The sequence below is a fragment of the Pelodiscus sinensis genome, chromosome 5, assembly GCF_052426305.1.
Source record: "Pelodiscus sinensis isolate ZL-2025 chromosome 5, ASM5242630v1, whole genome shotgun sequence".
Lineage (NCBI taxonomy): Eukaryota > Metazoa > Chordata > Testudines > Trionychidae > Pelodiscus > Pelodiscus sinensis.
The window spans coordinates 50,527,835-50,541,242 of NC_143056.1; the positions used below are offsets into that span (position 1 = coordinate 50,527,835).

General features: G+C 39.8%; 1 protein-coding gene across 5 annotated transcripts in view; it reads right to left on the bottom strand.

The window, feature by feature from the left end:
- The window catches only part of ARHGAP5 (Rho GTPase activating protein 5), an 80,508-nt gene extending 70,109 nt beyond the window's left edge, over nt 1-10,399 (bottom strand). The window contains exons 1-2 of one of the 5 annotated variants that reach the window (XM_075926960.2): nt 10,188-10,382; nt 3,761-3,858 (exon numbers count right to left, since the gene is read on the bottom strand). The gene's annotated coding sequence lies outside the window, so the exon portion shown is untranslated. Of the gene's footprint in view, nt 1-3,760; nt 3,859-9,705; nt 9,855-9,949 lie in introns of those variants that run through there. The other 4 variants (XM_006117658.5, XM_006117659.5, XM_075926959.2 and 1 more) reach the window with 4 other exon arrangements.
- Nucleotides 10,400-13,408: the final 3,009 nt, after the last annotated feature.

A 13,408-nucleotide genomic window follows, 5' to 3' on the forward strand; every position in this document is an offset into this window, starting at 1 on the left:
TAAATTCAGTTTCTTTCAGGTTGTTGGCTCTGTGCATTTGGCAGCATTTTATACATAATCATTTCCATTGTTTCTTGTTTGTTTCAGACTTGCGATATGTGAAAGGCAACTAAAAAAAGAATACTGAATTCTCACCTAGATAAAAGCCATACAAAATATACTCCTATATGGACTGGATGCAGTACACACTTTCGCATTTCTCTATTCACATGCACAGTTTAACTGAAGTTAATAGGATTATTCATATGAATAAAGTTATACATATAGGTGTGGGTCTTATGTTTATAAAATCCACATTCTTGTTAACATAGAAGGAATGTGCATGATATTCCTTGAATACTCAGTTGAGTAAAGAAATGCTTAAAAACAGAGTGTAAAAACAAGAACTTCGTAGACTAACGTAGGAGTATACACATACCAAAATCTAATATTTGTTTTTTTTTTAAATGGACTAGAGTTGATAATTGACAGCAACCCATTTAAGCACAATTAGTCACTAACAAATTGTAGAAGAAATGTTAACATCCATAACTGGGAATTACAAAATAACCTTAAATACCGAGATAAGAAAAAAATTGAGATTGTGTGATATCACTCAATTTGCTTCTAAGAAAAAACAAAGGTTTAGTGTTTGTTGTAGACAGAAAAAAAATTGAAAATAAACATCAAATATAATCTTTAAGACTTCAGTAGAGTAACTCCAGGTTAATAATGGTGTTCCTGAAATAACAATATGGCACAAAGACTAAAATTAACTCTTTGCTTTCCTATCAGATAAGCCATAGTTTCTAAATTAAATAGATCATGAGGTTCAGGGGAAGACAAGAGTATATTTGGAAAGTAGTCTATTATAATTATTATCTGCTTTGATAGACTTCTGGGAAAACCACATAACAGATGACTTTGAAAACTTACAACAATTACTGCTGGATTAGAGGACCATCCATATATTTGTGTATATGTCTGGACTCAAAATAAACATACCCAATTGTGCATCTCTAAGCAACCAAGTTGCAAAGAAAAAAATTGAGGGATACACAGAATTTCAGTCTCTATATCTCAATTTTGTAATCAGACAAATTATAATTTAGTCTTTATTAGTCCAATAAATCCATCAACTACAGTGGACATGAATGATGTGAATCCCAGAAAGCTTCTTTAGGGCTTGTTTACACAGGACAGTAGTGCATTGCAAACTACTGTGCTGTAGGGATATGACCATGGTTAGCTGCGTACTCAGATAGAATGAGTCTGGGCTCATTGTTCAAGCCTCATGATTATATACAGCCCCCACCCTCCGCCTCTGTATCAAAGTCAGCAGTATGGGAGGGGAGTGGGTCAGGAGCAGGTGCTCACAGGGCATTAGCTTTTAAGTCAGATCCTCATGAGCACCAGCTTCAGTTTGTCCTCCTGCCTGTAAACGTGTTACTTCCGAAAATTTCAGGGATTGCATGTTTACAAAAATAAACAAATCTTCAACAAATAAACTACTGTGCTGTAAATCTGCATCTTGACTTGTTGCACACTAATATCTCATGTAGTCAAACATTTAGTTTTCCAACATACTCCCAAATAAGATTGGTATGATACATTTCCAAAACCTATCCGTCTGTGTTAAAACTTTTAAAATTACTATGCAAATATTAAAATTCTGAATTAAGATAAGGCAAATAAGATGTTGTTGTAAACACAAACTGATGTCAAACAGTCAACTTTTTTATGGCTTTATCTTAAAAAACAAATGTAACACTTCATTTGACATCTACATTAGAAAGAAGTAAAACTGAGCTGCCAATTGACGAAAGCCAAATGCATGCATTTACCATGCATGGTTGCAATGTTTACTTAAAATTCAACAGCTTTCGTTCACAATGTGATCTTAGCTATGCTGCTATCACTAAAAGGGGTCATTTTAAAATCTAATACTTTTAATTAACAACAATTAATTTAAACTCTACTTGATTTCTACATCCAAGTGAGATTTTCAGTCAAAAGAAGCAAACTGTTATTATGCATTTTATTATGCTTACTATTATTTGCCAACAGACTCATTCAGAAACACATTCAAAGAGTAAAACAATGAAAGATATTATAAGTCCCCTCTTCCTAGGTTTTTCTTCCTGCTCTTACAACCCAGACAATGCAGGGCTAAAACAAAATGGCTCTCTCCGCAATTACCATTTAACAAAAATAAATCTTTTCGGAGCAATGTTTATATTACTTTACTTAATACCAGATTTATTTTTAAGTAAAGCATTTCACAGTGGCATTATTGACAAGATGAGAATTAGATGCTGAATCAAAAATTTCATTATAAACTATTTTCTGTTCATCAGTGCAGTAAAAATGTGCTGTGGACTGAAACTTGGATCAAAGTCTTGACCAAGAAGGTCTAATACTCTAATTTATTTCAAATACAGCATCAATTTGAAATCCAGTCAGTTGAAAATATAATACAACAGAGGTTTCAAGTACTACAGCTACAAAGTTATGGTTTTATTTTCACATTTTTTATTTTTAAGTTTTATTTCCCTTACGGCTGAATACAAGAAGACATAAACAGGACAAAATGACTATCAGCTATGGTGAACAGCCATAACAGAAAAAAAAAAATCTAAGCTCTGAGTTATAACAAATTGAAAGTAACTCCTAACAGATTATGTTTTCAAACATAACTGATTTTTAATTCGTTAGATCCCCTTTAATATATAAATTGCACACCAAGTCTTTCCTTCTCCTTCCCTCTGCTCTTAAGACATTTTGATTCAGAACATAGTATCAACTTTCAAGTTGTACAATTGAGAAGACTAAGTAAGTTATTCTAAAAGACTAAGCACCTAACAGGAGAAATGAAGGGCAATCACAAATAGGAATAACAGAATGAAATGATGGAAAGAAGAGTAGTTTTGCTGAATAGCACTGAAAATTTCCTCATACGTGTATTCAACTTATTAAGACGTTCGCATGGAAAGTGGTAAAAGCTACATCAGCTGGGGCACTGACAAGATGGACAAAGAAAGAAAAAACTGTAAGAAGGAGGCATTAGCAAGAACATGGACTAAGTGACCCAGTAAATATTTTTCCATCATATTTTATTACCTATAGATAGATATGAAATCAAACTAGAAAATACACAGAAACAATGAAATGCCTTTTAAATAAATACATGAGAAATAAACATGTTCAAGAAATAAGAAGACTATACATTAGGAGTAGGCATTTAACAGACAATTACTATTATATTATTCCCTAAAGGACAGCAAGATTTTTTTCTAAGTACACCAGAAAACCCTGCCTCTAAATGCTCCTTGCTTAAAATGTTTTTTTAAACTTACAAATGCGCATTTTCTAGAAATTCATGGTATGTGCTTTGAAGTCATATTCTATTCCTCTTAAAATAAATAAAAATTAAAAGGAAGAAATTGTAGAAACCATCCTTAGTATTTTTGATTGCTGTGAGTTCAGGGCTTCGTGTGTAAAATCCCCTACCTTACAAGATTTGGGAAATAATAAAGGATTGCACTGTTTCTATCTTTGGGAAGGACTTTTGTGAATTAAAGCATACTGAAGTAATGCAGACATCACTGCAATAAGAGTTCCTTTGAATTGCCTATGTCTTACCATAGGACTAGTTTGCGTGGGCTTTTAAATTTCAGAACATAGTTCTAAAAAAAAAAAAAAAAAACCTCATAACTTAGTGATCAATATCTATTCACTTCCATTAATTTTAAAATAATTATATCAGAAGTCCCCAACTTACCTTGATAGAAGCTTGCAGGTGGTTGACTTGCAGGGATTTCCCTGCAGTGATGTCACACATTTAAACAATTTCCTTCAATGAGTCCTTCCTTGAAGGATCTGAAAATGAACAGACGATCCATTAATAATTTCAAAGTCATAAAGATATAAAAAACAGCACTAGGGTAAGGTACAAAACATTTTATTCATCAGAAAGATTTTCTTGAGTTTAAACCAACAAATACGTGTAATTTCAGAGGCAAAATCCAAGTCAGAAATCAGTCTTTAGCTAATGCTTTTGTACAAAAATCTCCATCACCACCACAAGCTGTTGAGACAGAAATTTAGGTCAAAATTTTCTACATCATTTGTGATTCAGATAACCCATTTTCAGACTTTGAGTTCTGATTATTAGATTTGGGATATGCTCAGTCTTTTCTCAAGATTAGGCCAATTGTGTCTCATCTTGGTCATCCATTTCAAAACACTGAACACCCAAAATCACTAGAATGAATTTACTTTTATTATCTGAGTCCTTAACATTAAAATGTAACATTCGTGAATTACATTTGTTTCTGCATATATGTATCAAAAATACAAGAAACCTCTTTTTAAAATATAGTTATATATTACGTTATAAGATATGTTTGTAATTAGAAGTTACAGTGGGTTATACCAACTATAGCAGACCAAGAAAAGCATTGCAATGGTTCAATGTACGTTTTTCTTTAGCTCTCTGCAAAAGTTGTGTTTATAATAACCAATGCTGCACTAAAGTAATAAGGTTTTATGGTACTGTCCAATTAAGAAGTTAAGCAAAGGTTCATTTACTTCCTGTCTGTGGTGGGATTCAGTTCTTAGTTAAATATTAGAATGAGTTTTTTAGGGGAAGAGAGCGAGGGGGGCTACAATGATATCTTGAGTCTTTGGAAACATTCACTAGGTTTTAGTGTTTAAAAGTGGGTAGGAACTGTATTGATGAAGTTTCACTGCCTAGTGAAAAAGGGTGCACACATCACTTAAAACATTCAGGCATACTGACAACTCCTTAGGAATGAATGCTTGCACTGCCTCTGACCATACTTTACTCTTAAGTGTCCAAGACTGTCATTTGAGTACCTTCAATAAGCATTAATAATTATTTATAAATAAGTTATCAAAATGTGTAAGTAACTTTCCTATGTTATTTTAAGACATAAAAACCCCATATCTACCTATCCAAGAAAGAAAACATGCAGACTAAATTTCAGGAACTAAGTGTGATACAGGAATAACTAAAAAGAATAAGTAAAGAAACAACAAGAGAAGTGGCTTGAACACTAATACTGAAGGTATTTCAAGAACAGAGATGTTAGTTTAAATGGTACAGTAAGTAGTAAATGTGAAATAGAGGATGAGACTGAGTGATCTACATGTTCATTTGTTTCTGTTTTCATTGTTGTGTGAGTTCTAAATATATCACTTCACATTTTCAAAGAACAATACAACCTAATGAATCCTCACCACAAAGCTATCTTCATTTTATCTACTGGGACAAAGAAGAAAAATTCAGAGCTTTGGCCCAATGTGAAATTAAAAAAAAAAAAAAACCACCGCAGACCAATGGCAAAACTCAGGTTAAAAACACGTATTCCAAGTTCTCAGCCCTTTTTCCTCAATCCACTAGATTCAATTTTAAATATCCTTGACTAACATTACATTCAGTTTGAATCCTAATTCTTTTAAGATATAACAAACTTTATTTCCACTTTTTAAAAGAATCAACTTGCAGAGCTCTTAGGATGGGATCTTGTGTTCCAACTGTCCTAAGAGTAACTTTTTGACTATTAGTAATTTCACATGGTGCTCACCTACAAAACTTATTGGCTATTTTGAAATTTCTGTCTAAAATCCTAGGAAACATTTTATAACTATTAAATTTTTGTCTGAATACAGTAATGTAACTACAACTGAATGTTACATTCAGGAAACACCATCACCATGTGTTGTCTTAAAATTTTCTAAAAACTCTTTAATGAAGACACACATGCTAGCAAGCAGTAATGGTTCAAATTACCATCATTATGGAAGCATGAAACTTCTCTTGTCTAAGTTGGCCTTCAACAGAAGGATTTCCAAATATCTAAAAGAAAACTGTTCAATTTAGATACAATACTATTATTTAAACAGCAGCCAAAAGTAAAACAGTACCCCAGAAAAAGACTAGTTCTGATAACGCAGTCCTTATGCAGGAGCAACTCTCACAAAAAATAAATTCACACTGTTCAACAAAAGTTTCTCAGCACCAAGGCTGCAAAATCAGGCTCTCCAGATAACATTAAAGTTTCCAGATTACGAAGAAGAATTATGATGAATTCAAGACAGAACCTGCAAGATAATGGCATAAAGGAAGTGATAAGGCAGGGGGGACTCATAAATTAGAGGGAAAAACTGTGAAACTGAAATAAAACTTGTTTGGCATGGGGAGAAAAAGAAAAATAAATCCAGCCACCAAAGGAAAGAATAAAAAGTTAAGCAGAATTCAGCAATCCATATTTGTTGCACCTTGTAAATCAGGGTTTCCAAACCTATGGGTCGGGACCCAAATATGGGTCTCCATTACATTTCAAAAGGGTCGCCAGGTGTCTCCCCAGGTGGCTCTTAAGGAGCCATACACACATTTTTTGAATTGCCCTGGGTCACCAAGTCTTCCTGAACTGTCAAAATGGGTCCCCATCCGGAAAAGTTTGGATGGAAATCAAATGTCCTTTTTTGTTTAAGGAGGAATTGTGATATGTGGTATAGGCCACAGCAGTAGAGGTCAGGATTAAAGGTTCTAGTTCTGCCACTGACTTCTTGTGACCACAGGGCAAACAACTCATTTGGGTCATAGTTTCCTCCCCCGGTAAAATGAAAATAATACTTGTTCACATTTCTGAAGTGTTCAGAGATCTACGCATAAAGCATTCTCCAGGCAGCAAATATTAAGTATGATAGAGATAGTTTGATACTTTAATTCAAATTTTACCATACAAACATTTTGCAAAGCCTGAGATTTCTAAAGCAAAATGCAGGACAATGTAGCACTTTAAAGACTAACAAGATGGTTTATTAGATGATGAGCTTTCGTGGGCCAGACCCACTTCCTCAGATCAAATAGTGGAAGTGGGTCTGGCCCACAAAAGCTCATCATCTAATAAACCATCTTGTTAGTCTTTAAAGTGCTACATTATCCTGCATTTTGCTTCAGCTACCGCAGACTAACACAGCTACATTTCTATCACTATTCTGAGATTTCTAAAAGTGTAATGTCAGTAACACAGGCCTACAGGGGCTCACTGTGAGGCCCATGATGACTACGGGTGGCGCGGCCCCCATCCGATTTGCCGGCCAGGCGGAGGAGCGGAGCGCCGCTAGGGAGGGCGAAGTGCAGCAAGTCTCGCCTGTGTGCAGCTCCGGTGTGAGGAGGTGGAGCACGAGCCAGAGGGCGGGATGCCAGCATGATGGCTGGCGACCGCTGGATTAAAAAAAAAGGCTCCGGCAGCCCCTCAAACTGCAAGGCAGAATCCAGGTAGGGGAGGGGAAGGGGCTTGTGCTGAGGGAAGGGTGTGGTGGTGCATGAGAGACAAATGTGTGTGGTTTTTTTTTCTTTTTTGCTTGACAAAAATTTTTAGCCCGTGTGTATTTTTTGGGAGAGCATTCCTACTTGCAGCCCGCAGCTGTTTTCTTTGGAGTAATATGGCCCTTGCCGCTTTCCCAGTTTTGCAGGCCTGCAGTAACACATTATCCTTCCAGTTCTCTTTACAACTACCAGTATCAATGTCATCATTTACTACAGTAGTAGTATCTCCACACAAATTATCAGTAATTTACTTAAATGTTTTCTCTAGTAACTGTCCTTTTACAGTGGAACAACTCTACCCAGTGACTAAATTTTGAAGTCACAAATTGCTCATTCACTCCAGACATCCACCTAGACAAAACTTTTCTTAATTCAATAAAGGTAAATTCACAACACAGAATCAACCCTGGGGGCTGCTTCATGAAAAATGTAAAGAACATCCCACATCATAGTCTACTAAAATAATGTTTAAAAATTATATGGAAGACATCCTCCAGGAGTTCTACTATATGGGATTTACTTTTAGTGAAGAAAGTATCTTTGCCGGAGGGACTGGTAGCATCCTTCAATCCCTTTATTAAATTCAAAGAAATTATTTCAGTAGTTTTATTTTTAATAAAGATGAATATATTAACCTGAATATACTAACATGATTATATATACTTCATAGACACATTTTCCTTAAAAATAAAGACTTACAAGACAAAAAAACTTTTAGCTTTAATCTCAAAAAACAAATGTTTATTTACCCATGGGCTAACAACGGGATTTAAGAAAATTTGTTCTGAGCATAAAATATCTAATTAAATGAGTCTATGTTACCCAGGCTGCACTTATAGCAAAAATAAAACATCTACCACTACCACAGGAAGAAACTTAGCTATAATTCTTTCATTGTATTGTGTTGTTCACAATTGCACTATTAAACTTACTTACATTATCAATAACTTGTTCCTTTCAACCTCAGGAAAAAAACATTCTAAATATTGAATAAAAAATTATTAAAAAATCTCTTAAAAGCTTGATTAGAATATTATTTTTCAAGGTTGAAAGTAACAAGCTAATGATAATGTAACCAACTCTTACAGTATAACATTCTGACACTGTATGATATACTGTATGGCCTCTAAAAATATTATCACTACATTAACTGTATACTTACTATGTTATAGTAAAACTAGGATATTTAGTCACATAAATAGGACATTTAGTAGTAGCAGCAGTAATTGTACCACATCATCATAAACAGATGTTAGCACTCCTGACAAAAACAAAAGTCGGGGGGGGGGGGGGGGGGGGGGGAGCCTTCATGCCAATAATGCACCTGGATGCTCATTTATAAACCTGCCAGTTTTAAGTATGTACTGTTAATTCTTTTCTAAGCATAATTCTGGGATTATAGAAACTGTTGTCACAGCTGAAAACAGCTTTCTTACTACAGAGCCTTACACGGCAGGACACAGTGACATCAACACAATAGAAAAATACCACCTATTAACTCCTCATTCTTTTTATGAAATGGGAATACCAGTATCAGTGCTGTAATTCATTTCCATAGTAGTGAAAGCCTTCCAAAGGCACAGTTAAAATGGACGTACGATTGATCAGCAAATGCAGTGATCCATTTCAGTTTCACTCTGCAGTATTCACTTTTTAAATTTTTTTTGTCAATCGCTACCTCCTAAGCAAAAAAAATTAATGATCTGTGTTAATCTCAATTTAAGAATACACACACCCACATCCATGACTATTTTGGTTTAGAGTCAAGATGTTCGACTCCCACTTATTAGGCAAATCCTTTGCACTGGGGATACTGAAAGCCTCATATAAAGAGGAGGCAAAGAGGGGGTGCCTTCCCATTTTCCCTGGAAATCTTATAAATTTAAACAGATCCAGTGTTTCAACCTCCCTATATCATGCATCTGCAGCAGTATTTGTTATTTCTATATTTATCTCTGGAGCTTTCTTTGGGTGGAGAAAGTCTAAAGGTTACAGTGGTTGAAGGAAGAGAAAATGCTGTAAATTGTAGCCTCTCATCCCGGATCCCCTATTTCAAACACTTTAAAACCACCTGGTGGGAAAACAGAAACGCACACTCATCATTAAGGGAGCGAAGTTTGCTGAGATTTAATTTCAAGAAATTTTTGAGGCGTGAGGGAATGGGGCTAGGGTGGGAGAGCTAAGAACAGTTGAAATCCATTAGGGAAGAGAAAGGAAGGATTAGGAGGAGGAGGAGGAGGAGGAGGAAGGGAATGCGAGAGGAAGGCGAAAAGACTAGGAAAGCTCCCCCCACCCCCAAGTGTGACCAGCTGGCAGACTCGTACGGCAGGCTCAGACCCTCCCATTGCTCAGGCCTTGCCCTTCACCTGTCTGGGACCAGGCAGCGCACTCCTCTCAGGCCCTCCCCCGCGCCTAGGTGCCAGGCGGTGCTGAGGGAGCCGGTTCCCCGGTTCCGCCGCTCCCAGCGGCAGCAGTCCCAGCCCTCCGAACTGGTTACAGCCAGCGGCGGCAGCAGCAGCGCCGCCCCCTCCTCCGCCGGCCGGCCTCGGCCCCTGCAGCCCGGCGTGGGGGGCCGGGTGAGACCCCAGGGGGCCGGATTCTTGCCCCTACCTCGCGCAGTCGGGGTCCGGCTCCTCCGCGGCGGCGGGGGGAGCAACATTCCCGGGATGGTTTTTCCTCACCAGCGGCTTCTCCTCCCCGCCGAGCTTCTAGGCTCACCGGCCCTCAGCGCTCTCGGCCGCCGCGGCCCCGTCCCGCCTCCCCGGCGCTCTCGGCTCAGTAATGGCGGCCGCTGAGTCTCCCCGGCTCTCGCTTCGCTGACGGAGTCTCTCTCTCCCCCTAACTTTACCTCAGCAGCTTCCCTGCCGCCGCCACCGCCGCCGCGCGACTCTGCGCGCGCCCGAGGCCCGGCCGGATGCGCGTGCGCGGGTAGAACCTCTGCCGCCGCGAGTGCGGTACATTCCCTGGGACACCGGGGGCCGGGCGCGCGTTTCCCAGCACTCCCAGTGCGCGTTTCCGTACGGGCGCGAGCTGCTGAGTTTGATTTATTCCCTGTTGGTTAAATGGCTAGTCCGAGAAACTAGCAACGTTGGAGACTCGGGTTCTGTTCCCATTTCCGGTAGTGATTAAGGGCTATATGCGCGGCCCTGGACAAAAAAGAGATACTGTACTCAACCCAGCTTTTTGAAAGCAGCTATCGAAAAATATTGGGCAGCTGGAAAGGGTATTTAAAAACAGGAAGCATGTTACCTCTTTGCACCCTTCTACTGCCATTAGTAAAATGAGGTAATGCCTACATAATAACATAGTTTGGACATTTGTAATTCCCATAGAAAGAAAAAAGAAAAAATAAAGGTGTGAATGCACAATGATCAAGAACACCCTCAGCACCTGGAGGCACAAGTTGTCTATGCCACCACCTAATACCCTTGGCAGGCTGTGAGATGAGACTGCAGAACAGACTGGCACACAGGTGTTCTTTGGTTCCAACAGGTCCCACCGCTCCCTGTCAGGGCAGGACAAGAGGACAAGGAAACAGATGTGAAGCACAAATACATACAGCTGTTTCATGCTGCCGAGTTAAACCAGCTGAATGTTGTGCATTTGGCTCAGGTTGCACAGGAGGTTCACGACGCAGGTGCCTGTTGATGAAATCCAGAGGGCCAGAGTGGACAGCTTCTTGCATGGTTAAGCACCATAAGGTCCACCCAATACCTCCAATCACAGTTCCAGAACTCTGATGGTACTAGCACGGACCAACTTCCCGTGCACCAAGGGAGATTGCAGTACCTACCTGTCTACATATATAAGGGTTGTGCAGCACGGATTCTGGCTACTACATTCTGATTGCAGTGACTCCTTTCCAGTTACTGAGGAGATTTGACCCCTTCAGAGAGGTCTAGAGGAACAAATCTTGGGTGAAGCCAAAAAGGCTGCTGATCATACCGGTGCCCTCACGGATGGTGAAGGAAAGTATGTCCTCACTGAGCGCAAGAATTTGACATATTTCAAAGTATCATGTCCCCCAGTAGGGTGGCTACTGTTGACTTTGAGAATGATGCACTGTGGGTAACTATCCCACAGTTCCTGCTGCCTCTTTGAATTCTTGGTATTGCTCCTAGTGCATGCTGGGACCAAAACTGTGCAGCGGGTGGTAGTAGGTACATGTTATCAGTGTCCTATAATGCACTCATCTCCTCCCTCCCCGCCACTTTTTGCACCCTTTTTTCCCCCTTGTTATCCATGCAGACACCATAGCAGGTTAAGCATGAAACCTATCGTGGAACCCATTCAGCAACAAAATATTATAGCATTCATATTAACCATAGTGTACCTTGTGCAGGAGTATATTTGAATGTGTCCAGGGTCCGACGGAAGGAGGAGGAATCTCGGGAGGCCATAAACATACTTCTGCGAAACATGGGAGTTAAGTGACTCACAAATGCTGCCCGCATTTGATCCCCTGGACACAGTTGAACACCACCAGTTCTAGTGCAGTGAGACACGTACATATGGGTGGGACCGCACAATAATGCAGCTATGGGACAATCAGCAATAACTACAAAACTTACACATATGTAAGGCCATTTTCATGGAAGTTTGCGAATTGCCCAAGTGAGATCCACTCTGACAGTGGAGAAGCGAGTGGCAATAATCCTGTGGAAGCTTGTAATGCCAGACTACTACCAGTCATGAATGATTGAATGATTCTAGTAATTTGGGAATCATTTTGGAGTGAGGAAATCTACAGTGGGAGCTATTGTGATCCAAGTAGCAAAGGCAATCAATATCCTTCTGTTATGGAGGCCAGGGACTCTGGGAAACATGCACAACATAGTGGCGGGCTTTGCCGTGACAGGGTTCCCTAACTTTGTTGGGGTGATAGAGTGAACATACATCCCTATCTTGGCACATGAGCACCTTGCCAAGGAGCACATAAATCACAAGGGGTACTTTTCAATGTTGCTGCAGGCACTGGTGGATCACAAGGGCCATATCATCGATATCAACATGGGACGGTCGGGAAAGAGCATGACGCATGCATCTTTAGGAACTCCTGTCTCTTCAGAAAGCGGAAAGCTGGAACTTTCTTCCCAAACTGAAAAATTAACATCAGAGTCCTTGAAATGCCAGTAGTGATCCATGATGACCCCGTCTACCCCTTGCTCCCATGGCTCACGAAGCTGTACACAGACAGCCTGGACCCCTGTAAGAAGCAATTCAACTACAGGTTGAGCAAGTGCAGAACAGTGGTAGAATGTGCTTTTGGATGTTTAAAGGGAAGGTTTCGCTGTCCATGGACTAAATTAGACTTCAGCAAAAGCAACATACCCATAGTTGTGACAGCCTGCTTTGTGCCCCATAATATCTGTGAGAGCAAGGGGAACAGATCTATGGCAAGATGGAGGGGGAATTGAGGCACAGTGCATCATCAGTAATTACGAGCAGCCAGACACCAGGGGCAATAAGGAGAGCACAGTGAGGAGCACTGCACATCAGAAAGGCTTTGAAAAACAGCTTTTATGAATAGCCAGATAGCGATTTGAGAGTCTTCCATGGTACTCTTAATGAGGAGCCCCTGCATTTAGTGTGCTTGCTTGTAAACCTCTCCCCTCCCCTTCAAAACAAGCAATAAAGAGACTGTTCAGAAATCATGCATTTTTATTTCGGGAACATAGCAGGGACAGAAAAGGAGTTCAAAGCAGGAGCCTCAGGGAGGGTGATCACAGGCGTGAGAAGGACAGCCTTTTTCTTCAGGACACATCCCTAGGGTTGAGTGCGAGGCTGTCTTTGACTTCCTCCTCTGCATTCTAGGACCTCTAGGAAAGGAGACTATGGAACTCGATGAGGAGGGAATGTGGGTCCACAAGGGCTGGATTGGATGCCTGTGCATATAGCTGTCCTGGAAGGCCATCATGCGATTCATCACATCTGTCATGGTCATCAAGACTCTCCTGGTTCTTCAATTCCAATTATCTGCATGCTTTCCTGTCCTCATGCTCCACTTGCATCTCTAGCATCAGCATATTGCTCCACTTGCTTACGTGCTCCCTGTCCAAGGCTATGTCT